Source organism: Schistocerca cancellata, unplaced genomic scaffold (genome assembly GCF_023864275.1).
Source record: "Schistocerca cancellata isolate TAMUIC-IGC-003103 unplaced genomic scaffold, iqSchCanc2.1 HiC_scaffold_954, whole genome shotgun sequence".
Lineage (NCBI taxonomy): Eukaryota > Metazoa > Arthropoda > Insecta > Orthoptera > Acrididae > Schistocerca > Schistocerca cancellata.
In genome coordinates, this window is record NW_026046962.1 from 12300 (window position 1) to 28793 (window position 16494).

The 16494-nt window shown below is 53.4% G+C and overlaps 47 non-coding genes across 47 annotated transcripts; 24 read left to right on the plus strand and 23 right to left on the minus strand.

Moving 5' to 3' along the window:
* The first annotated feature begins 18 nt into the window (after nt 1-18).
* Nucleotides 19-91, plus strand: Trnar-acg (transfer RNA arginine (anticodon ACG)). The gene has a single exon. It is a non-coding gene; the product is annotated as a tRNA-Arg (tRNA).
* Nucleotides 92-339: 248 nt separating this feature from the next.
* Nucleotides 340-411, plus strand: Trnam-cau (transfer RNA methionine (anticodon CAU)). Its single transcript has one exon. It is a non-coding gene; the product is annotated as a tRNA-Met (tRNA).
* A 236-nt stretch (nt 412-647) lies between these two features.
* Trnad-guc (transfer RNA aspartic acid (anticodon GUC)) lies at nt 648-719 on the minus strand. Its single transcript has one exon. It is a non-coding gene; the product is annotated as a tRNA-Asp (tRNA).
* A 111-nt stretch (nt 720-830) lies between these two features.
* On the minus strand, nt 831-922 carry Trnai-uau (transfer RNA isoleucine (anticodon UAU)). The gene is given in 2 exon segments: nt 831-866; nt 885-922. It is a non-coding gene; the product is annotated as a tRNA-Ile (tRNA).
* Nucleotides 923-1364: 442 nt separating this feature from the next.
* Nucleotides 1365-1437, plus strand: Trnar-acg (transfer RNA arginine (anticodon ACG)). The gene has a single exon. It is a non-coding gene; the product is annotated as a tRNA-Arg (tRNA).
* A 248-nt stretch (nt 1438-1685) lies between these two features.
* On the plus strand, nt 1686-1757 carry Trnam-cau (transfer RNA methionine (anticodon CAU)). Its single transcript has one exon. It is a non-coding gene; the product is annotated as a tRNA-Met (tRNA).
* Nucleotides 1758-1993: 236 nt separating this feature from the next.
* On the minus strand, nt 1994-2065 carry Trnad-guc (transfer RNA aspartic acid (anticodon GUC)). The gene has a single exon. It is a non-coding gene; the product is annotated as a tRNA-Asp (tRNA).
* Nucleotides 2066-2176: 111 nt separating this feature from the next.
* Trnai-uau (transfer RNA isoleucine (anticodon UAU)) lies at nt 2177-2268 on the minus strand. The gene is given in 2 exon segments: nt 2177-2212; nt 2231-2268. It is a non-coding gene; the product is annotated as a tRNA-Ile (tRNA).
* Nucleotides 2269-2710: 442 nt separating this feature from the next.
* Trnar-acg (transfer RNA arginine (anticodon ACG)) lies at nt 2711-2783 on the plus strand. Its single transcript has one exon. It is a non-coding gene; the product is annotated as a tRNA-Arg (tRNA).
* A 248-nt stretch (nt 2784-3031) lies between these two features.
* On the plus strand, nt 3032-3103 carry Trnam-cau (transfer RNA methionine (anticodon CAU)). The gene has a single exon. It is a non-coding gene; the product is annotated as a tRNA-Met (tRNA).
* Nucleotides 3104-3339: 236 nt separating this feature from the next.
* On the minus strand, nt 3340-3411 carry Trnad-guc (transfer RNA aspartic acid (anticodon GUC)). Its single transcript has one exon. It is a non-coding gene; the product is annotated as a tRNA-Asp (tRNA).
* A 111-nt stretch (nt 3412-3522) lies between these two features.
* On the minus strand, nt 3523-3614 carry Trnai-uau (transfer RNA isoleucine (anticodon UAU)). The gene is given in 2 exon segments: nt 3523-3558; nt 3577-3614. It is a non-coding gene; the product is annotated as a tRNA-Ile (tRNA).
* A 442-nt stretch (nt 3615-4056) lies between these two features.
* Trnar-acg (transfer RNA arginine (anticodon ACG)) lies at nt 4057-4129 on the plus strand. The gene has a single exon. It is a non-coding gene; the product is annotated as a tRNA-Arg (tRNA).
* A 248-nt stretch (nt 4130-4377) lies between these two features.
* Trnam-cau (transfer RNA methionine (anticodon CAU)) lies at nt 4378-4449 on the plus strand. The gene has a single exon. It is a non-coding gene; the product is annotated as a tRNA-Met (tRNA).
* A 236-nt stretch (nt 4450-4685) lies between these two features.
* On the minus strand, nt 4686-4757 carry Trnad-guc (transfer RNA aspartic acid (anticodon GUC)). Its single transcript has one exon. It is a non-coding gene; the product is annotated as a tRNA-Asp (tRNA).
* A 111-nt stretch (nt 4758-4868) lies between these two features.
* On the minus strand, nt 4869-4960 carry Trnai-uau (transfer RNA isoleucine (anticodon UAU)). Its single transcript is given in 2 exon segments — nt 4869-4904; nt 4923-4960. It is a non-coding gene; the product is annotated as a tRNA-Ile (tRNA).
* A 442-nt stretch (nt 4961-5402) lies between these two features.
* On the plus strand, nt 5403-5475 carry Trnar-acg (transfer RNA arginine (anticodon ACG)). The gene has a single exon. It is a non-coding gene; the product is annotated as a tRNA-Arg (tRNA).
* A 248-nt stretch (nt 5476-5723) lies between these two features.
* On the plus strand, nt 5724-5795 carry Trnam-cau (transfer RNA methionine (anticodon CAU)). Its single transcript has one exon. It is a non-coding gene; the product is annotated as a tRNA-Met (tRNA).
* A 236-nt stretch (nt 5796-6031) lies between these two features.
* On the minus strand, nt 6032-6103 carry Trnad-guc (transfer RNA aspartic acid (anticodon GUC)). Its single transcript has one exon. It is a non-coding gene; the product is annotated as a tRNA-Asp (tRNA).
* A 111-nt stretch (nt 6104-6214) lies between these two features.
* On the minus strand, nt 6215-6306 carry Trnai-uau (transfer RNA isoleucine (anticodon UAU)). The gene is given in 2 exon segments: nt 6215-6250; nt 6269-6306. It is a non-coding gene; the product is annotated as a tRNA-Ile (tRNA).
* Nucleotides 6307-6748: 442 nt separating this feature from the next.
* Trnar-acg (transfer RNA arginine (anticodon ACG)) lies at nt 6749-6821 on the plus strand. Its single transcript has one exon. It is a non-coding gene; the product is annotated as a tRNA-Arg (tRNA).
* Nucleotides 6822-7069: 248 nt separating this feature from the next.
* Trnam-cau (transfer RNA methionine (anticodon CAU)) lies at nt 7070-7141 on the plus strand. Its single transcript has one exon. It is a non-coding gene; the product is annotated as a tRNA-Met (tRNA).
* Nucleotides 7142-7377: 236 nt separating this feature from the next.
* On the minus strand, nt 7378-7449 carry Trnad-guc (transfer RNA aspartic acid (anticodon GUC)). Its single transcript has one exon. It is a non-coding gene; the product is annotated as a tRNA-Asp (tRNA).
* A 111-nt stretch (nt 7450-7560) lies between these two features.
* Nucleotides 7561-7652, minus strand: Trnai-uau (transfer RNA isoleucine (anticodon UAU)). The gene is given in 2 exon segments: nt 7561-7596; nt 7615-7652. It is a non-coding gene; the product is annotated as a tRNA-Ile (tRNA).
* Nucleotides 7653-8094: 442 nt separating this feature from the next.
* Nucleotides 8095-8167, plus strand: Trnar-acg (transfer RNA arginine (anticodon ACG)). Its single transcript has one exon. It is a non-coding gene; the product is annotated as a tRNA-Arg (tRNA).
* Nucleotides 8168-8415: 248 nt separating this feature from the next.
* Trnam-cau (transfer RNA methionine (anticodon CAU)) lies at nt 8416-8487 on the plus strand. Its single transcript has one exon. It is a non-coding gene; the product is annotated as a tRNA-Met (tRNA).
* Nucleotides 8488-8723: 236 nt separating this feature from the next.
* Nucleotides 8724-8795, minus strand: Trnad-guc (transfer RNA aspartic acid (anticodon GUC)). The gene has a single exon. It is a non-coding gene; the product is annotated as a tRNA-Asp (tRNA).
* Nucleotides 8796-8906: 111 nt separating this feature from the next.
* Trnai-uau (transfer RNA isoleucine (anticodon UAU)) lies at nt 8907-8998 on the minus strand. The gene is given in 2 exon segments: nt 8907-8942; nt 8961-8998. It is a non-coding gene; the product is annotated as a tRNA-Ile (tRNA).
* Nucleotides 8999-9440: 442 nt separating this feature from the next.
* Nucleotides 9441-9513, plus strand: Trnar-acg (transfer RNA arginine (anticodon ACG)). The gene has a single exon. It is a non-coding gene; the product is annotated as a tRNA-Arg (tRNA).
* A 248-nt stretch (nt 9514-9761) lies between these two features.
* On the plus strand, nt 9762-9833 carry Trnam-cau (transfer RNA methionine (anticodon CAU)). Its single transcript has one exon. It is a non-coding gene; the product is annotated as a tRNA-Met (tRNA).
* A 236-nt stretch (nt 9834-10069) lies between these two features.
* Trnad-guc (transfer RNA aspartic acid (anticodon GUC)) lies at nt 10070-10141 on the minus strand. Its single transcript has one exon. It is a non-coding gene; the product is annotated as a tRNA-Asp (tRNA).
* A 111-nt stretch (nt 10142-10252) lies between these two features.
* Trnai-uau (transfer RNA isoleucine (anticodon UAU)) lies at nt 10253-10344 on the minus strand. Its single transcript is given in 2 exon segments — nt 10253-10288; nt 10307-10344. It is a non-coding gene; the product is annotated as a tRNA-Ile (tRNA).
* A 441-nt stretch (nt 10345-10785) lies between these two features.
* Trnar-acg (transfer RNA arginine (anticodon ACG)) lies at nt 10786-10858 on the plus strand. The gene has a single exon. It is a non-coding gene; the product is annotated as a tRNA-Arg (tRNA).
* A 248-nt stretch (nt 10859-11106) lies between these two features.
* Trnam-cau (transfer RNA methionine (anticodon CAU)) lies at nt 11107-11178 on the plus strand. Its single transcript has one exon. It is a non-coding gene; the product is annotated as a tRNA-Met (tRNA).
* Nucleotides 11179-11415: 237 nt separating this feature from the next.
* On the minus strand, nt 11416-11487 carry Trnad-guc (transfer RNA aspartic acid (anticodon GUC)). The gene has a single exon. It is a non-coding gene; the product is annotated as a tRNA-Asp (tRNA).
* A 111-nt stretch (nt 11488-11598) lies between these two features.
* On the minus strand, nt 11599-11690 carry Trnai-uau (transfer RNA isoleucine (anticodon UAU)). Its single transcript is given in 2 exon segments — nt 11599-11634; nt 11653-11690. It is a non-coding gene; the product is annotated as a tRNA-Ile (tRNA).
* Nucleotides 11691-12133: 443 nt separating this feature from the next.
* Nucleotides 12134-12206, plus strand: Trnar-acg (transfer RNA arginine (anticodon ACG)). Its single transcript has one exon. It is a non-coding gene; the product is annotated as a tRNA-Arg (tRNA).
* Nucleotides 12207-12455: 249 nt separating this feature from the next.
* On the plus strand, nt 12456-12527 carry Trnam-cau (transfer RNA methionine (anticodon CAU)). Its single transcript has one exon. It is a non-coding gene; the product is annotated as a tRNA-Met (tRNA).
* A 237-nt stretch (nt 12528-12764) lies between these two features.
* On the minus strand, nt 12765-12836 carry Trnad-guc (transfer RNA aspartic acid (anticodon GUC)). Its single transcript has one exon. It is a non-coding gene; the product is annotated as a tRNA-Asp (tRNA).
* A 111-nt stretch (nt 12837-12947) lies between these two features.
* Trnai-uau (transfer RNA isoleucine (anticodon UAU)) lies at nt 12948-13038 on the minus strand. The gene is given in 2 exon segments: nt 12948-12983; nt 13001-13038. It is a non-coding gene; the product is annotated as a tRNA-Ile (tRNA).
* A 442-nt stretch (nt 13039-13480) lies between these two features.
* Nucleotides 13481-13554, plus strand: Trnar-acg (transfer RNA arginine (anticodon ACG)). Its single transcript has one exon. It is a non-coding gene; the product is annotated as a tRNA-Arg (tRNA).
* Nucleotides 13555-13802: 248 nt separating this feature from the next.
* Nucleotides 13803-13874, plus strand: Trnam-cau (transfer RNA methionine (anticodon CAU)). Its single transcript has one exon. It is a non-coding gene; the product is annotated as a tRNA-Met (tRNA).
* A 414-nt stretch (nt 13875-14288) lies between these two features.
* Trnai-uau (transfer RNA isoleucine (anticodon UAU)) lies at nt 14289-14383 on the minus strand. Its single transcript is given in 2 exon segments — nt 14289-14327; nt 14346-14383. It is a non-coding gene; the product is annotated as a tRNA-Ile (tRNA).
* A 445-nt stretch (nt 14384-14828) lies between these two features.
* Nucleotides 14829-14901, plus strand: Trnar-acg (transfer RNA arginine (anticodon ACG)). Its single transcript has one exon. It is a non-coding gene; the product is annotated as a tRNA-Arg (tRNA).
* Nucleotides 14902-15459: 558 nt separating this feature from the next.
* On the minus strand, nt 15460-15530 carry Trnad-guc (transfer RNA aspartic acid (anticodon GUC)). The gene has a single exon. It is a non-coding gene; the product is annotated as a tRNA-Asp (tRNA).
* Nucleotides 15531-15641: 111 nt separating this feature from the next.
* Nucleotides 15642-15733, minus strand: Trnai-uau (transfer RNA isoleucine (anticodon UAU)). Its single transcript is given in 2 exon segments — nt 15642-15677; nt 15696-15733. It is a non-coding gene; the product is annotated as a tRNA-Ile (tRNA).
* Nucleotides 15734-16175: 442 nt separating this feature from the next.
* Nucleotides 16176-16248, plus strand: Trnar-acg (transfer RNA arginine (anticodon ACG)). The gene has a single exon. It is a non-coding gene; the product is annotated as a tRNA-Arg (tRNA).
* Nucleotides 16249-16494: the final 246 nt, after the last annotated feature.

Here is a 16494-nt window from a genome sequence, read left to right on the forward strand (position 1 = left end):
TGACGAAAGGCGAACAGTGGCCCTGTGGCGCAACGGATAACGCGTCTGACTACGGATCAGAAGATTCCAGGTTCGAATCCTGGCAGGGTCGGCATTTTGTTAGTTGCGGGCGCGTAGCTAGGCAGTGCATTCGAATGTTTCCACCTGCGTGGAGTGCAATGTCAATCCTGAGCATCTCGCAGCTGCATCTCGAGACGATCGTGGTAAATATCGCTTCGTGCAAGCGTCAGCGTAGCGTCAGTCGAGCAAAGTCGAGACAAGTCAAGCTGAGAGATGTTGCACAGTTAAGTAAACGGTACGCGACGCAGACAATGCTTTTCCAAGTGTCCCACGTCACGCAGCAGAGTGGCGCAGTGGAAGCGTGCTGGGCCCATAACCCAGAGGTCCGTGGATCGAAACCACGCTCTGCTAAAATTATTCTTTTTCTTGGGTGCTTCGAGCTCGATCATTAAGCCTGGGGTGCGCTGACCCAGCGTCAACAGCAAACCCTGTAAGTTCTGAAACGATGACGACGTCGTGTGGAGAATACGAGAAACACTTCCTAAGACGCAGAGTTTCTTACGATTCTGCAGCAACTACATTTCTCGATCACAACGTTAATGTCCTATCGGGCCACACGTGCAACTTTCGCGATATAAAAATCGCACCTCCCCGGCGGGGAATCGAACCCCGGTCTCCCGCGTGACAGGCGGGGATACTAACCACTATACTACCGAGGAATACGCAAACGATACGCACAACGCACGCACACTTATTCTTCTCAAGTAGGTGATTCATCTCAAATCTAGCGTCCCGATGCTTTCAGAGTCAGCTGCTACGAAATAAAAGTATGCCCCAGGTGAGGCTCGAACTCACAACCCCGGCATTGCTCACGGCTACTGCCTTATAAGTACCGTGCGCTAACCAATTGCGCCACTGGGGCTACAGCAGGGTGCTTTCAGTTAGCGGTATTTGCTTTGCCGCCAACCTGTTGTGGCTACAGACCCATCATACGACCGTCACCTGCGGCCATACTGCGACTTTAGCACCTGGCTACGGATGCTTCATACGATTCTTGTTTCATATGCTACACTTACAAGCATATCAACCGCTTGTCATCACCGAAAAATTGCAGAAAAACGCGCGCCTTGCCTTCTGCTACCTGTCCAACAGCGAGGGCAGATGTGTGGCAAGCTCTAAGCTATGCAGGCGCACCGTGGCCGAGCAGCTGGAGGAGAGATGCCTTCCTTGGCAGCTCCCTGCAGAGTGCGGAAGACCAGAGTGGCCGCGCCGCCGTTGTCAGTGGACGACACGCAGTTGCCGAGTCACGGAGAACACGTTGCTCTGCGATGTGTACCCGCCTCATATGACGAAAGGCGAACAGTGGCCCTGTGGCGCAACGGATAACGCGTCTGACTACGGATCAGAAGATTCCAGGTTCGAATCCTGGCAGGGTCGGCATTTTGTTAGTTGCGGGCGCGTAGCTAGGCAGTGCATTCGAATGTTTCCACCTGCGTGGAGTGCAATGTCAATCCTGAGCATCTCGCAGCTGCATCTCGAGACGATCGTGGTAAATATCGCTTCGTGCAAGCGTCAGCGTAGCGTCAGTCGAGCAAAGTCGAGACAAGTCAAGCTGAGAGATGTTGCACAGTTAAGTAAACGGTACGCGACGCAGACAATGCTTTTCCAAGTGTCCCACGTCACGCAGCAGAGTGGCGCAGTGGAAGCGTGCTGGGCCCATAACCCAGAGGTCCGTGGATCGAAACCACGCTCTGCTAAAATTATTCTTTTTCTTGGGTGCTTCGAGCTCGATCATTAAGCCTGGGGTGCGCTGACCCAGCGTCAACAGCAAACCCTGTAAGTTCTGAAACGATGACGACGTCGTGTGGAGAATACGAGAAACACTTCCTAAGACGCAGAGTTTCTTACGATTCTGCAGCAACTACATTTCTCGATCACAACGTTAATGTCCTATCGGGCCACACGTGCAACTTTCGCGATATAAAAATCGCACCTCCCCGGCGGGGAATCGAACCCCGGTCTCCCGCGTGACAGGCGGGGATACTAACCACTATACTACCGAGGAATACGCAAACGATACGCACAACGCACGCACACTTATTCTTCTCAAGTAGGTGATTCATCTCAAATCTAGCGTCCCGATGCTTTCAGAGTCAGCTGCTACGAAATAAAAGTATGCCCCAGGTGAGGCTCGAACTCACAACCCCGGCATTGCTCACGGCTACTGCCTTATAAGTACCGTGCGCTAACCAATTGCGCCACTGGGGCTACAGCAGGGTGCTTTCAGTTAGCGGTATTTGCTTTGCCGCCAACCTGTTGTGGCTACAGACCCATCATACGACCGTCACCTGCGGCCATACTGCGACTTTAGCACCTGGCTACGGATGCTTCATACGATTCTTGTTTCATATGCTACACTTACAAGCATATCAACCGCTTGTCATCACCGAAAAATTGCAGAAAAACGCGCGCCTTGCCTTCTGCTACCTGTCCAACAGCGAGGGCAGATGTGTGGCAAGCTCTAAGCTATGCAGGCGCACCGTGGCCGAGCAGCTGGAGGAGAGATGCCTTCCTTGGCAGCTCCCTGCAGAGTGCGGAAGACCAGAGTGGCCGCGCCGCCGTTGTCAGTGGACGACACGCAGTTGCCGAGCCACGGAGAACACGTTGCTCTGCGATGTGTACCCGCCTCATATGACGAAAGGCGAACAGTGGCCCTGTGGCGCAACGGATAACGCGTCTGACTACGGATCAGAAGATTCCAGGTTCGAATCCTGGCAGGGTCGGCATTTTGTTAGTTGCGGGCGCGTAGCTAGGCAGTGCATTCGAATGTTTCCACCTGCGTGGAGTGCAATGTCAATCCTGAGCATCTCGCAGCTGCATCTCGAGACGATCGTGGTAAATATCGCTTCGTGCAAGCGTCAGCGTAGCGTCAGTCGAGCAAAGTCGAGACAAGTCAAGCTGAGAGATGTTGCACAGTTAAGTAAACGGTACGCGACGCAGACAATGCTTTTCCAAGTGTCCCACGTCACGCAGCAGAGTGGCGCAGTGGAAGCGTGCTGGGCCCATAACCCAGAGGTCCGTGGATCGAAACCACGCTCTGCTAAAATTATTCTTTTTCTTGGGTGCTTCGAGCTCGATCATTAAGCCTGGGGTGCGCTGACCCAGCGTCAACAGCAAACCCTGTAAGTTCTGAAACGATGACGACGTCGTGTGGAGAATACGAGAAACACTTCCTAAGACGCAGAGTTTCTTACGATTCTGCAGCAACTACATTTCTCGATCACAACGTTAATGTCCTATCGGGCCACACGTGCAACTTTCGCGATATAAAAATCGCACCTCCCCGGCGGGGAATCGAACCCCGGTCTCCCGCGTGACAGGCGGGGATACTAACCACTATACTACCGAGGAATACGCAAACGATACGCACAACGCACGCACACTTATTCTTCTCAAGTAGGTGATTCATCTCAAATCTAGCGTCCCGATGCTTTCAGAGTCAGCTGCTACGAAATAAAAGTATGCCCCAGGTGAGGCTCGAACTCACAACCCCGGCATTGCTCACGGCTACTGCCTTATAAGTACCGTGCGCTAACCAATTGCGCCACTGGGGCTACAGCAGGGTGCTTTCAGTTAGCGGTATTTGCTTTGCCGCCAACCTGTTGTGGCTACAGACCCATCATACGACCGTCACCTGCGGCCATACTGCGACTTTAGCACCTGGCTACGGATGCTTCATACGATTCTTGTTTCATATGCTACACTTACAAGCATATCAACCGCTTGTCATCACCGAAAAATTGCAGAAAAACGCGCGCCTTGCCTTCTGCTACCTGTCCAACAGCGAGGGCAGATGTGTGGCAAGCTCTAAGCTATGCAGGCGCACCGTGGCCGAGCAGCTGGAGGAGAGATGCCTTCCTTGGCAGCTCCCTGCAGAGTGCGGAAGACCAGAGTGGCCGCGCCGCCGTTGTCAGTGGACGACACGCAGTTGCCGAGCCACGGAGAACACGTTGCTCTGCGATGTGTACCCGCCTCATATGACGAAAGGCGAACAGTGGCCCTGTGGCGCAACGGATAACGCGTCTGACTACGGATCAGAAGATTCCAGGTTCGAATCCTGGCAGGGTCGGCATTTTGTTAGTTGCGGGCGCGTAGCTAGGCAGTGCATTCGAATGTTTCCACCTGCGTGGAGTGCAATGTCAATCCTGAGCATCTCGCAGCTGCATCTCGAGACGATCGTGGTAAATATCGCTTCGTGCAAGCGTCAGCGTAGCGTCAGTCGAGCAAAGTCGAGACAAGTCAAGCTGAGAGATGTTGCACAGTTAAGTAAACGGTACGCGACGCAGACAATGCTTTTCCAAGTGTCCCACGTCACGCAGCAGAGTGGCGCAGTGGAAGCGTGCTGGGCCCATAACCCAGAGGTCCGTGGATCGAAACCACGCTCTGCTAAAATTATTCTTTTTCTTGGGTGCTTCGAGCTCGATCATTAAGCCTGGGGTGCGCTGACCCAGCGTCAACAGCAAACCCTGTAAGTTCTGAAACGATGACGACGTCGTGTGGAGAATACGAGAAACACTTCCTAAGACGCAGAGTTTCTTACGATTCTGCAGCAACTACATTTCTCGATCACAACGTTAATGTCCTATCGGGCCACACGTGCAACTTTCGCGATATAAAAATCGCACCTCCCCGGCGGGGAATCGAACCCCGGTCTCCCGCGTGACAGGCGGGGATACTAACCACTATACTACCGAGGAATACGCAAACGATACGCACAACGCACGCACACTTATTCTTCTCAAGTAGGTGATTCATCTCAAATCTAGCGTCCCGATGCTTTCAGAGTCAGCTGCTACGAAATAAAAGTATGCCCCAGGTGAAGCTCGAACTCACAACCCCGGCATTGCTCACGGCTACTGCCTTATAAGTACCGTGCGCTAACCAATTGCGCCACTGGGGCTACAGCAGGGTGCTTTCAGTTAGCGGTATTTGCTTTGCCGCCAACCTGTTGTGGCTACAGACCCATCATACGACCGTCACCTGCGGCCATACTGCGACTTTAGCACCTGGCTACGGATGCTTCATACGATTCTTGTTTCATATGCTACACTTACAAGCATATCAACCGCTTGTCATCACCGAAAAATTGCAGAAAAACGCGCGCCTTGCCTTCTGCTACCTGTCCAACAGCGAGGGCAGATGTGTGGCAAGCTCTAAGCTATGCAGGCGCACCGTGGCCGAGCAGCTGGAGGAGAGATGCCTTCCTTGGCAGCTCCCTGCAGAGTGCGGAAGACCAGAGTGGCCGCGCCGCCGTTGTCAGTGGACGACACGCAGTTGCCGAGCCACGGAGAACACGTTGCTCTGCGATGTGTACCCGCCTCATATGACGAAAGGCGAACAGTGGCCCTGTGGCGCAACGGATAACGCGTCTGACTACGGATCAGAAGATTCCAGGTTCGAATCCTGGCAGGGTCGGCATTTTGTTAGTTGCGGGCGCGTAGCTAGGCAGTGCATTCGAATGTTTCCACCTGCGTGGAGTGCAATGTCAATCCTGAGCATCTCGCAGCTGCATCTCGAGACGATCGTGGTAAATATCGCTTCGTGCAAGCGTCAGCGTAGCGTCAGTCGAGCAAAGTCGAGACAAGTCAAGCTGAGAGATGTTGCACAGTTAAGTAAACGGTACGCGACGCAGACAATGCTTTTCCAAGTGTCCCACGTCACGCAGCAGAGTGGCGCAGTGGAAGCGTGCTGGGCCCATAACCCAGAGGTCCGTGGATCGAAACCACGCTCTGCTAAAATTATTCTTTTTCTTGGGTGCTTCGAGCTCGATCATTAAGCCTGGGGTGCGCTGACCCAGCGTCAACAGCAAACCCTGTAAGTTCTGAAACGATGACGACGTCGTGTGGAGAATACGAGAAACACTTCCTAAGACGCAGAGTTTCTTACGATTCTGCAGCAACTACATTTCTCGATCACAACGTTAATGTCCTATCGGGCCACACGTGCAACTTTCGCGATATAAAAATCGCACCTCCCCGGCGGGGAATCGAACCCCGGTCTCCCGCGTGACAGGCGGGGATACTAACCACTATACTACCGAGGAATACGCAAACGATACGCACAACGCACGCACACTTATTCTTCTCAAGTAGGTGATTCATCTCAAATCTAGCGTCCCGATGCTTTCAGAGTCAGCTGCTACGAAATAAAAGTATGCCCCAGGTGAGGCTCGAACTCACAACCCCGGCATTGCTCACGGCTACTGCCTTATAAGTACCGTGCGCTAACCAATTGCGCCACTGGGGCTACAGCAGGGTGCTTTCAGTTAGCGGTATTTGCTTTGCCGCCAACCTGTTGTGGCTACAGACCCATCATACGACCGTCACCTGCGGCCATACTGCGACTTTAGCACCTGGCTACGGATGCTTCATACGATTCTTGTTTCATATGCTACACTTACAAGCATATCAACCGCTTGTCATCACCGAAAAATTGCAGAAAAACGCGCGCCTTGCCTTCTGCTACCTGTCCAACAGCGAGGGCAGATGTGTGGCAAGCTCTAAGCTATGCAGGCGCACCGTGGCCGAGCAGCTGGAGGAGAGATGCCTTCCTTGGCAGCTCCCTGCAGAGTGCGGAAGACCAGAGTGGCCGCGCCGCCGTTGTCAGTGGACGACACGCAGTTGCCGAGCCACGGAGAACACGTTGCTCTGCGATGTGTACCCGCCTCATATGACGAAAGGCGAACAGTGGCCCTGTGGCGCAACGGATAACGCGTCTGACTACGGATCAGAAGATTCCAGGTTCGAATCCTGGCAGGGTCGGCATTTTGTTAGTTGCGGGCGCGTAGCTAGGCAGTGCATTCGAATGTTTCCACCTGCGTGGAGTGCAATGTCAATCCTGAGCATCTCGCAGCTGCATCTCGAGACGATCGTGGTAAATATCGCTTCGTGCAAGCGTCAGCGTAGCGTCAGTCGAGCAAAGTCGAGACAAGTCAAGCTGAGAGATGTTGCACAGTTAAGTAAACGGTACGCGACGCAGACAATGCTTTTCCAAGTGTCCCACGTCACGCAGCAGAGTGGCGCAGTGGAAGCGTGCTGGGCCCATAACCCAGAGGTCCGTGGATCGAAACCACGCTCTGCTAAAATTATTCTTTTTCTTGGGTGCTTCGAGCTCGATCATTAAGCCTGGGGTGCGCTGACCCAGCGTCAACAGCAAACCCTGTAAGTTCTGAAACGATGACGACGTCGTGTGGAGAATACGAGAAACACTTCCTAAGACGCAGAGTTTCTTACGATTCTGCAGCAACTACATTTCTCGATCACAACGTTAATGTCCTATCGGGCCACACGTGCAACTTTCGCGATATAAAAATCGCACCTCCCCGGCGGGGAATCGAACCCCGGTCTCCCGCGTGACAGGCGGGGATACTAACCACTATACTACCGAGGAATACGCAAACGATACGCACAACGCACGCACACTTATTCTTCTCAAGTAGGTGATTCATCTCAAATCTAGCGTCCCGATGCTTTCAGAGTCAGCTGCTACGAAATAAAAGTATGCCCCAGGTGAAGCTCGAACTCACAACCCCGGCATTGCTCACGGCTACTGCCTTATAAGTACCGTGCGCTAACCAATTGCGCCACTGGGGCTACAGCAGGGTGCTTTCAGTTAGCGGTATTTGCTTTGCCGCCAACCTGTTGTGGCTACAGACCCATCATACGACCGTCACCTGCGGCCATACTGCGACTTTAGCACCTGGCTACGGATGCTTCATACGATTCTTGTTTCATATGCTACACTTACAAGCATATCAACCGCTTGTCATCACCGAAAAATTGCAGAAAAACGCGCGCCTTGCCTTCTGCTACCTGTCCAACAGCGAGGGCAGATGTGTGGCAAGCTCTAAGCTATGCAGGCGCACCGTGGCCGAGCAGCTGGAGGAGAGATGCCTTCCTTGGCAGCTCCCTGCAGAGTGCGGAAGACCAGAGTGGCCGCGCCGCCGTTGTCAGTGGACGACACGCAGTTGCCGAGCCACGGAGAACACGTTGCTCTGCGATGTGTACCCGCCTCATATGACGAAAGGCGAACAGTGGCCCTGTGGCGCAACGGATAACGCGTCTGACTACGGATCAGAAGATTCCAGGTTCGAATCCTGGCAGGGTCGGCATTTTGTTAGTTGCGGGCGCGTAGCTAGGCAGTGCATTCGAATGTTTCCACCTGCGTGGAGTGCAATGTCAATCCTGAGCATCTCGCAGCTGCATCTCGAGACGATCGTGGTAAATATCGCTTCGTGCAAGCGTCAGCGTAGCGTCAGTCGAGCAAAGTCGAGACAAGTCAAGCTGAGAGATGTTGCACAGTTAAGTAAACGGTACGCGACGCAGACAATGCTTTTCCAAGTGTCCCACGTCACGCAGCAGAGTGGCGCAGTGGAAGCGTGCTGGGCCCATAACCCAGAGGTCCGTGGATCGAAACCACGCTCTGCTAAAATTATTCTTTTTCTTGGGTGCTTCGAGCTCGATCATTAAGCCTGGGGTGCGCTGACCCAGCGTCAACAGCAAACCCTGTAAGTTCTGAAACGATGACGACGTCGTGTGGAGAATACGAGAAACACTTCCTAAGACGCAGAGTTTCTTACGATTCTGCAGCAACTACATTTCTCGATCACAACGTTAATGTCCTATCGGGCCACACGTGCAACTTTCGCGATATAAAAATCGCACCTCCCCGGCGGGGAATCGAACCCCGGTCTCCCGCGTGACAGGCGGGGATACTAACCACTATACTACCGAGGAATACGCAAACGATACGCACAACGCACGCACACTTATTCTTCTCAAGTAGGTGATTCATCTCAAATCTAGCGTCCCGATGCTTTCAGAGTCAGCTGCTACGAAATAAAAGTATGCCCCAGGTGAAGCTCGAACTCACAACCCCGGCATTGCTCACGGCTACTGCCTTATAAGTACCGTGCGCTAACCAATTGCGCCACTGGGGCTACAGCAGGGTGCTTTCAGTTAGCGGTATTTGCTTTGCCGCCAACCTGTTGTGGCTACAGACCCATCATACGACCGTCACCTGCGGCCATACTGCGACTTTAGCACCTGGCTACGGATGCTTCATACGATTCTTGTTTCATATGCTACACTTACAAGCATATCAACCGCTTGTCATCACCGAAAAATTGCAGAAAAACGCGCGCCTTGCCTTCTGCTACCTGTCCAACAGCGAGGGCAGATGTGTGGCAAGCTCTAAGCTATGCAGGCGCACCGTGGCCGAGCAGCTGGAGGAGAGATGCCTTCCTTGGCAGCTCCCTGCAGAGTGCGGAAGACCAGAGTGGCCGCGCCGCCGTTGTCAGTGGACGACACGCAGTTGCCGAGCCACGGAGAACACGTTGCTCTGCGATGTGTACCCGCCTCATATGACGAAAGGCGAACAGTGGCCCTGTGGCGCAACGGATAACGCGTCTGACTACGGATCAGAAGATTCCAGGTTCGAATCCTGGCAGGGTCGGCATTTTGTTAGTTGCGGGCGCGTAGCTAGGCAGTGCATTCGAATGTTTCCACCTGCGTGGAGTGCAATGTCAATCCTGAGCATCTCGCAGCTGCATCTCGAGACGATCGTGGTAAATATCGCTTCGTGCAAGCGTCAGCGTAGCGTCAGTCGAGCAAAGTCGAGACAAGTCAAGCTGAGAGATGTTGCACAGTTAAGTAAACGGTACGCGACGCAGACAATGCTTTTCCAAGTGTCCCACGTCACGCAGCAGAGTGGCGCAGTGGAAGCGTGCTGGGCCCATAACCCAGAGGTCCGTGGATCGAAACCACGCTCTGCTAAAATTATTCTTTTTCTTGGGTGCTTCGAGCTCGATCATTAAGCCTGGGGTGCGCTGACCCAGCGTCAACAGCAAACCCTGTAAGTTCTGAAACGATGACGACGTCGTGTGGAGAATACGAGAAACACTTCCTAAGACGCAGAGTTTCTTACGATTCTGCAGCAACTACATTTCTCGATCACAACGTTAATGTCCTATCGGGCCACACGTGCAACTTTCGCGATATAAAAATCGCACCTCCCCGGCGGGGAATCGAACCCCGGTCTCCCGCGTGACAGGCGGGGATACTAACCACTATACTACCGAGGAATACGCAAACGATACGCACAACGCACGCACACTTATTCTTCTCAAGTAGGTGATTCATCTCAAATCTAGCGTCCCGATGCTTTCAGAGTCAGCTGCTACGAAATAAAAGTATGCCCCAGGTGAGGCTCGAACTCACAACCCCGGCATTGCTCACGGCTACTGCCTTATAAGTACCGTGCGCTAACCAATTGCGCCACTGGGGCTACAGCAGGGTGCTTTCAGTTAGCGGTATTTGCTTTGCCGCCAACCTGTTGTGGCTACAGACCCATCATACGACCGTCACCTGCGGCCATACTGCGACTTTAGCACCTGGCTACGGATGCTTCATACGATTCTTGTTTCATATGCTACACTTACAAGCATATCAACCGCTTGTCATCACCGAAAAATTGCAGAAAAACGCGCGCCTTGCCTTCTGCTACCTGTCCAACAGCGAGGGCAGATGTGTGGCAAGCTCTAAGCTATGCAGGCGCACCGTGGCCGAGCAGCTGGAGGAGAGATGCCTTCCTTGGCAGCTCCTGCAGAGTGCGGAAGACCAGAGTGGCCGCGCCGCCGTTGTCAGTGGACGACACGCAGTTGCCGAGCCACGGAGAACACGTTGCTCTGCGATGTGTACCCGCCTCATATGACGAAAGGCGAACAGTGGCCCTGTGGCGCAACGGATAACGCGTCTGACTACGGATCAGAAGATTCCAGGTTCGAATCCTGGCAGGGTCGGCATTTTGTTAGTTGCGGGCGCGTAGCTAGGCAGTGCATTCGAATGTTTCCACCTGCGTGGAGTGCAATGTCAATCCTGAGCATCTCGCAGCTGCATCTCGAGACGATCGTGGTAAATATCGCTTCGTGCAAGCGTCAGCGTAGCGTCAGTCGAGCAAAGTCGAGACAAGTCAAGCTGAGAGATGTTGCACAGTTAAGTAAACGGTACGCGACGCAGACAATGCTTTTCCAAGTGTCCCACGTCACGCAGCAGAGTGGCGCAGTGGAAGCGTGCTGGGCCCATAACCCAGAGGTCCGTGGATCGAAACCACGCTCTGCTAAAATTATTCTTTTTCTTGGGTGCTTCGAGCTCGATCATTAAGCCTGGGGTGCGCTGACCCAGCGTCAACAGCAAACCCTGTAAGTTCTGAAACGATGACGACGTCGTGTGGAGAATACGAGAAACACTTCCTAAGACGCAGAGTTTTCTTACGATTCTGCAGCAACTACATTTCTCGATCACAACGTTAATGTCCTATCGGGCCACACGTGCAACTTTCGCGATATAAAAATCGCACCTCCCCGGCGGGGAATCGAACCCCGGTCTCCCGCGTGACAGGCGGGGATACTAACCACTATACTACCGAGGAATACGCAAACGATACGCACAACGCACGCACACTTATTCTTCTCAAGTAGGTGATTCATCTCAAATCTAGCGTCCCGATGCTTTCAGAGTCAGCTGCTACGAAATAAAAGTATGCCCCAGGTGAGGCTCGAACTCACAACCCCGGCATTGCTCACGGCTACTGCCTTATAAGTACCGTGCGCTAACCAATTGCGCCACTGGGGCTACAGCAGGGTGCTTTCAGTTAGCGGTATTTGCTTTGCCGCCAACCTGTTGTGGCTACAGACCCATCATACGACCGTCACCTGCGGCCATACTGCGACTTTAGCACCTGGCTACGGATGCTTCATACGATTCTTGTTTCATATGCTACACTTACAAGCATATCAACCGCTTGTCATCACCGAAAAATTGCAGAAAAACGCGCGCCTTGCCTTCTGCTACCTGTCCAACAGCGAGGGCAGATGTGTGGCAAGCTCTAAGCTATGCAGGCGCACCGTGGCCGAGCAGCTGGAGGAGAGATGCCTTCCTTGGCAGCTCCCTGCAGAGTGCGGAAGACCAGAGTGGCCGCGCCGCCGTTTGTCAGTGGACGACACGCAGTTGCCGAGCCACGGAGAACACGTTGCTCTGCGATGTGTACCCGCCTCATATGACGAAAGGCGAACAGTGGCCCTGTGGCGCAACGGATAACGCGTCTGACTACGGATCAGAAGATTCCAGGTTCGAATCCTGGCAGGGTCGGCATTTTGTTAGTTGCGGGCGCGTAGCTAGGCAGTGCATTCGAATGTTTCCACCTGCGTGGAGTGCAATGTCAATCCTGAGCATCTCGCAGCTGCATCTCGAGACGATCGTGGTAAATATCGCTTCGTGCAAGCGTCAGCGTAGCGTCAGTCGAGCAAAGTCGAGACCAAGTCAAGCTGAGAGATGTTGCACAGTTAAGTAAACGGTACGCGACGCAGACAATGCTTTTCCAAGTGTCCCACGTCACGCAGCAGAGTGGCGCAGTGGAAGCGTGCTGGGCCCATAACCCAGAGGTCCGTGGATCGAAACCACGCTCTGCTAAAATTATTCTTTTTCTTGGGTGCTTCGAGCTCGATCATTAAGCCTGGGGTGCGCCTGACCCAGCGTCAACAGCAAACCCTGTAAGTTCTGAAACGATGACGACGTCGTGTGGAGAATACGAGAAACACTTCCTAAGACGCAGAGTTTCTTACGATTCTGCAGCAACTACATTTCTCGATCACAACGTTAATGTCCTATCGGGCCACACGTGCAACTTTCGCGATATAAAAATCGCACCTCCCCGGCGGGGAATCGAACCCCGGTCTCCCGCGTGACAGGCGGGGATACTAACCACTATACTACCGAGGAATACGCAAACGATACGCACAACGCACGCACACTTATTCTTCTCAAGTAGGTGATTCATCTCAAATCTAGCGTCCCGATGCTTTCAGAGTCAGCTGCTACGAAATAAAAGTATGCCCCAGGTGAGGCTCGAACTCACAACCCCGGCATTGCTCACGGCTACTGCTTATAAGTACCGTGCGCTAACCAATTGCGCCACTGGGGCTACAGCAGGGTGCTTTCAGTTAGCGGTATTTGCTTTGCCGCCAACCTGTTGTGGCTACAGACCCATCATACGACCGTCACCTGCGGCCATACTGCGACTTTAGCACCTGGCTACGGATGCTTCATACGATTCTTGTTTCATATGCTACACTTACAAGCATATCAACCGCTTGTCATCACCGAAAAATTGCAGAAAAACGCGCGCCTTGCCTTCTGCTACCTGTCCAACAGCGAGGGCAGATGTGTGGCAAGCTCTAAGCTATGCAGGCGCACCGTGGCCGAGCAGCTGGAGGAGAGATGCCTTCCTTGGCAGCTCCCTGCAGAGTGCGGAAGACCAGAGTGGCCGCGCCGCCGTTGTCAGTGGACGACACGCAGTTGCCGAGCCACGGAGAACACGTTGCTCTGCGATGTGTACCCGCCTCATATGACGAAAGGCGAACAGTGGCCCTGTGGCGCAACGGATAACGCGTCTGACTACGGGATCAGAAGATTCCAGGTTCGAATCCTGGCAGGGTCGGCATTTGTTAGTTTGCGGGCGCGTAGCTAGGCAGTGCATTCGAATGTTTCCACCTGCGTGGAGTGCAATGTCAATCCTGAGCATCTCGCAGCTGCATCTCGAGACGATCGTGGTAAATATCGCTTCGTGCAAGCGTCAGCGTAGCGTCAGTCGAGCAAAGTCGAGACAAGTCAAGCTGAGAGATGTTGCACAGTTAAGTAAACGGTACGCGACGCAGGACAATGCTTTCCAAGTGTCCCACGTCACGCAGCAGAGTGGCGCAGTGGAAGCGTGCTGGGCCCATAACCCAGAGGTCCGTGGATCGAAACCACGCTCTGCTAAAATTATTCTTTTTCTTGGGTGCTTCGAGCTCGATCATTAAGCCTGGGGTGCGCTGACCCAGCGTCAACAGCAAACCCTGTAAGTTCTGAAACGATGACGACGTCGTGTGGAGAATACGAGAAACACTTCCTAAGACGCAGAGTTTCTTACGATTCTGCAGCAACTACATTTCTCGATCACAACGTTAATGTCCTATCGGGCCACACGTGCAACTTTCGCGATATAAAAATCGCACCTCCCCGGCGGGGAATCGAACCCGGTCTCCCGCGTGACAGGCGGGGATACTAACCACTATACTACCGAGGAATACGCAAACGATACGCACAACGCACGCACACTTATTCTTCTCAAGTAGGTGATTCATCTCAAATCTAGCGTCCCGATGCTTTCAGAGTCAGCTGCTACGAAATAAAAGTATGCCCAGGTGAGGCTCGAACTCACAACCCCGGCATTGCTCACGGCTACTGCCTTATAAGTACCGTGCGCTAACCAATTGCGCCACTGGGGCTACAGCAGGGTGCTTTCAGTTAGCGGTATTTGCTTTGGCCGCCAACCTGTTGTGGCTACAGACCCATCATACGACCGTCACCTGCGGCCATACTGCGACTTTAGCACCTGGCTACGGATGCTTCATACGATTCTTGTTTCATATGCTACACTTACAAGCATATCAACCGCTTGTCATCACCGAAAAATTGCAGAAAAAACGCGCGCCTTGCCTTCTGCTACCTGTCCAACAGCGAGGGCAGATGTGTGGCAAGCTCTAAGCTATGCAGGCGCACCGTGGCCGAGCAGCTGGAGGAGAGATGCCTTCCTTGGCAGCTCCCTGCAGAGTGCGGAAGACCAGAGTGGCCGCGCCGCCGTTGTCAGTGGACGACACGCAGTTGCCGAGCCACGGAGAACACGTTGCTCTGCGATGTTGTACCCGCCTCATATGACGAAAGGCGAACAGTGGCCCTGTGGCGCAACGGATAACGCGTCTGACTACGGATCAGAAGATTCCAGGTTCGAATCCTGGCAGGGTCGGCATTTTGTTAGTTGCGGGCGCGTAGCTAGGCAGTGCATTCGAATGTTTCCACCTGCGTGGAGTGCAATGTCAATCCTGAGCATCTCGCAGCTGCATCTCGAGACGATCGTGGTAAATATCGCTTCGTGCAAGCGTCAGCGTAGCCGTCAGTCGAGCAAAGTCGAGACAAGTCAAGCTGAGAGATGTTGCACAGTTAAGTAAACGGTACGCGACGCAGACAATGCTTTTCCAAGTGTCCCACGTCACGCAGCAGAGTGGCGCAGTGGAAGCGTGCTGGGCCCATAACCCAGAGGTCCGTGATCGAAACCACGCTCTGCTAAAATTATTCTTTTTCTTGGGTGCTTCGAGCTCGATCATTAAGCCTGGGGGTTGCGCTGACCCAGCGTCAACAGCAAACCCTGTAAGTTCTGAAACGATGACGACGTCGTGTGGAGAATACGAGAAACACTTCCTAAGACGCAGAGTTTCTTACGATTCTGCAGCAACTACATTTCTCGATCACAACGTTAATGTCCTATCGGGCCACACGTGCAACTTTCGCGATATAAAAATCGCACCTCCCCGGCGGGGAATCGAACCCCGTCTCCCGCGTGACAGGCGGGGATACTAACCACTATACTACCGAGGAATACGCAAACGATACGCACAACGCACGCACACTTATTCTTCTCAAGTAGGTGATTCATCTCAAATCTAGCGTCCCGATGCTTTCAGAGTCAGCTGCTACGAAATAAAAGTATGCCCCAGGTGAGGCTCGAACTCACAACCCCGGCATTGCTCACGGCTACTGCCTTATAAGTACCGTGCGCTAACCAATTGCGCCACTGGGGCTACAGCAGGGTGCTTTCAGTTAGCGGTATTTGCTTTGCCGCCAACCTGTTGTGGCTACAGACCCATCATACGACCGTCACCTGCGGCCATACTGCGACTTTAGCACCTGGCTACGGATGCTTCATACGATTCTTGTTTCATATGCTACACTTACAAGCATATCAACCGCTTGTCATCACCGAAAAATTGCAGAAAAACGCGCGCCTTGCCTTCTGCTACCTGTCCAACAGCGAGGGCAGATGTGTGGCAAGCTCTAAGCTATGCAGGCGCACCGTGGCCGAGCAGCTGGAGGAGAGATGCCTTCCTTGGCAGCTCCCTGCAGAGTGCGGAAGACCAGAGTGGCCGCGCCGCCGTTGTCAGTGGACGACACGCAGTTGCCGAGCCACGGAGAACACGTTGCTCTGCGATGTGTACCCGCCTCATATGACGAAAGGCGAACAGTGGCCCTGTGGCGCAACGGATAACGCGTCTGACTACGGATCAGAAGATTCCAGGTTCGAATCCTGGCAGGGTCGGCATTTTGTTAGTTGCGGGCGCGTAGCTAGGCAGTGCATTCGAATGTTTCCACCTGCGTGGAGTGCAATGTCAATCCTGAGCATCTCGCAGCTGCATCTCGAGACGATCGTGGTAAATATCGCTTCGTGCAAGCGTCAGCGTAGCGTCAGTCGAGCAAAGTCGAGACAAGTCAAGCTGAGAGGATGTTGCACAGTTAAGTAAACGGTACGCGACGCAGACAATGCTTTTCCAAGTGTCCCACGTCA